The 3,975-nt window shown below is 37.1% G+C and overlaps 1 pseudogene; it reads right to left on the bottom strand.

Annotated features, from left to right (window-relative positions):
- Nucleotides 1-3,975, bottom strand: part of LOC105004653 — a 15,963-nt pseudogene that overhangs the window by 3,979 nt on the left and 8,009 nt on the right.

Below are 3,975 nucleotides of genomic sequence, written 5' to 3'. Positions count from 1 at the left end.
GCATGAAAGAGACACACATATACACATACATAAAGAGATGACCAATTATGCGTTAGGTATATTCCTAGGCTATTTTCACTGGACATGTAATTTAATTTCCCTAAAATTTCTGTAATGTAATTATTATCAATATTTCTATTATTCATATGTGATAATATATGAAACCCCTAAACCACTGGACACTGCAATGACAAAAACAAAAAATAACAAAGGAAGTAAGAACAAAACAATAAAGAGAATATATATATTTATATTTATATACACATATGGAATCTTATTCTCTGTAAAAACTGACAAAGGTGTGTTCCTTATTGTAAAATAATAGGTGTTCAATTATGAAATGAATCATAGTCCCCATAATGGATGTTAAAATAAAATGTGATACTTAGTCCATTAAACTCATGAAAGTCTAAGAGAAAATTAAATTTGTGTGCTTTAACAGTCCAGTATACTGTCCAATTTAAAACATTCTATATAGCATCAAAGCAAAGAAGTAGGCTGCACATTTTGCAATATTCTCAATCAATCCTAAACTTGTAAATTGAAAAGGCACAAAGAGAATTAAAAAGACTCACTCATAGCTATTCACATCTTGACTGCTCTTTTCACTCCAACACTGAAACGCATCATTACCCTTTCATCAGCCTCCAATTTCTAACCCTGAGTCCTGCTAGGAAAATATTCTCTAGGATAATATTTTGGAGCTTACCACTTTTCTGAGCACTTCTTTCACATCCTTGTTCCTCAGACTATAGACCAGGGGGTTCAGCATGGGGATCACTACAGTGCAGAACACTGTGGCCACTTTGTCAGTGCCCATGCTGTTGCCAGAGTGGGGCTGGCAATAAATGAAAAGGACTGTTCTGTGAAAGACGATGATGGCAGTGAGGTGGGAAGCACACGTGGAAAAGCTTTGCATCTTTTGTCTGCAGAGCGCATCCTCAGGATGATGATGAGAATAAACAAGTAGGACGTGAGGATGACCACAGTGGTGATAACCTCATTGACAGTGGCCACAATGTATAGCACCAATTGATTCCTGGTGACATCAGAGAAAGCAAGACACAAGACAGCGGGAAGATCACAAAAGAAGTGGTTGATCACATTTGATCTGTAGGATGGGATCTGAAGAGCTAAACACAAGTGAATAACAGAACATACAGTAGTATTGAGATAGCAACAAGACACCAACTCCATGCAGAGATTTCGGGACATGGTGACCATGTAGAGCAGTGGGTCACAGATGGCCACAAAGCAGTCATAGGCCATCACTGCCAGCAGAATGACCTCAGTTATCCCAAATGTGCAAAACAGGTAGAATTGCACAGTGCATTCCAGGAAGGAAATGGCTGTCTTCATTTAAGATGTTAGCTAGCATCTTCGGCATGACGGTAGTGGAGTAAGAGAAATCCACAAAGGACAAGTGGCTGAGGAAAAAGTACATGGGGGTGTGGAGTCCAAAGCTGACCTGAATGAGAGCAATCATGCCCAGGTTTCCCCAAACTGTGACTCTATAGATGGAAAGAAACAGCAGGAAGAGGAAGACTCTGAGCTCAGGGGCATCTGAGAATCCAAGGAGGAAGTCTGTCACAGCAGTGCAGTTTTCCTTGTCCATGTCCTCCCTTTACCATGGTTGCAGAAAAATATTAATAGTTATTCTCCATGAGATCATCCCCAGTTTAGTTTTGACTGTCTCCTAAAAGGGGAGAAGGCAATGGCAACCCACTCCAGTATTTTTGCCTGGAAAATCCTATGGATGGAGGAGCTTGGTAAGCTGCAGTCCATGGAGTCTCTAAGAGTTGGACATGACTGAGCAGCTTCACTTTCACTTTTCACTTTCATGCATTGGAGAAGGAAATGGCAACCCAGTCCAGTGTTCTTGCTGGAGAATCCCAGGGACCGGGGAGCCTGGTGGGCTGCCGTCTATGGGGTGTCACTGAGTCGGACATGACTGAAGTGACTTAGCAGCAGCAGAAGCATTCTCCTAAAAGAGACATGATGATATATAGGGTACATTTTATAACAAATAAATAAGGCATTGCTTTGGGGAAGTTTAGGAAAAGCTCAGAAATTGCATCACTCAAATACATCGAGTCCATAGTTTACTTCACAGATCACAGGAAAGACTTGCATCCATATGAGCCTGTATGATTCCTTAAACTAGTTATATATAATTCAGAGCTTAGAACTGAATCATCAGAAAGATATCAAATATTATTTAATTATCCATTTTTTAAATTAAATTAATATATACACAGCACTATATATAAGGGTTTCCCTGTTGGCTTATTTGGCAAAGAACCCGCCTGCAATGCGGGAGACCTGGGTTTGATCCCTGGGTTGCAAAGATCCTCTGGAGAAGGGAATGGCTACCCACTCCAGTGTTCTGGCCTGGAGAATTCCATGGACTGTATAGTCCAAGGGGTAGCAAAGAGTCGGACACTACTGAGCAAATTTCAGTCACTATAAATAAAATAAATAACAATGACCTATTATACTGCAAAGGGGACAATATTCCATATCTTATAATAATTTATAATGGAGAAGACTCTGAAAAAGAATATGATATATCTATATTTATACAGAATGGATACAGTTACATAGATATAGATATATCTGAATCATTTACTGTAGACCTGAAAGGAACACAGCATTGAAAATTAACTATAGGTCAATAAAATGGTTATTAAAAATATTCCAATGCCTTTTTACTGACTTACTATTTAATCATTTCTCAAAGTATTAGGATTCAGTGGATAATTTTTTAGAAAATCTTTTATAATCAAATATATGAAGTATGCTTATTTAAGATTGCTAATTCACAAGTGTTCATTTATTTAAATATGGTTTAGCTGGGAAAGCAGATTTTATAATCTATATTAGTATATTTTCCTATAAAATTTGCATAGCGATTTTGTTAATTATGGCACACACTGTCTGTCATTCTTCAGGGAACTGATATTCAAAATCTGACATTCTGTAACTGTGACTCTCAAGCCTTATGAACACCTATTTGACAAATATATCCTCTGTTTTAGCTCTATTTGAAGAGCTAAACAATGATGTGAACATGTAATTAACAGAAATGCTTGCTGCTGCATAGCACCATTATTTATGAAAGCAAATTTAGAAATAAAGTGTCGAGCAACAGGAAAAAAGTTCAAAGATACACTGCATACATATAGAAAATCACAGCTTTTTGAAGAAGTTTGCTTTTTTTAAAATCTAAATTTATTTAATTGGAGGTTAATTACTTTACAATATTGTAGTGGCTTTGCCATAAATGAAGTTTTAATGATCTAAAAATGATTATGATAAGATGGCAAGTAAAAACATAGTAAATCAGGTTGCACACACAGAATATTATACATGCATACATAAGCTGCATTGTATATCTGATCTTCACAACATCCATTAAATATAAGTATTTTATTCTGATAACTTTAAAAAGAAACTTTAGAAAAGAATCTTGCTTGAATTCTCACAAAACATAAAAGTTTTAAGGGTTATGTTTTTTTTTTTTTTAATAAAGGAGATATATATTCAAAGCTTTTGACATATTGAAAATGCCAATGAAGGGTATTTTCTCTACTCACCCTTAGTAACAATAAAATGATTTGGAGGCACCAGTTGGTTATTTTCAGGGGGTAAAAAATCTGGACAAAATCCCAACACATCTGGTATTTTCCACATTCTTCAAATAACTTCAGAAAGGTTAATGTGTGCGTGTGTGTTCAGTTGTGTCCAGCTATTTACAACTCTAGGGACTGTAGCCTGCTAAGCCACTACATCCATGAGATTTCTCAGACAAGAATACCGAGTGGGTTGCCATTTCCTCCTTCAGGGTATCTCCCCAACCCAGGTACAGAACGTCTCAGATGTATCCTCCAGGCAGATTCTTTACCCTCGAGCCACTCAAAGAGGTAAGTGAATGAAGTGAAAGTAACTCAGTCGCATCCGACTCTTTGCGACCCC

Source organism: Bison bison, unplaced genomic scaffold, assembly GCF_000754665.1.
Source record: "Bison bison bison isolate TAMUID 2011002044 unplaced genomic scaffold, Bison_UMD1.0 scf7180017864481, whole genome shotgun sequence".
In the NCBI taxonomy this organism is placed as follows: Eukaryota; Metazoa; Chordata; class Mammalia; order Artiodactyla; family Bovidae; genus Bison; species Bison bison.
The sequence above is the reverse complement of the archived record's forward strand: the minus strand, read 5'-3'. Positions and strand labels throughout refer to the sequence as shown.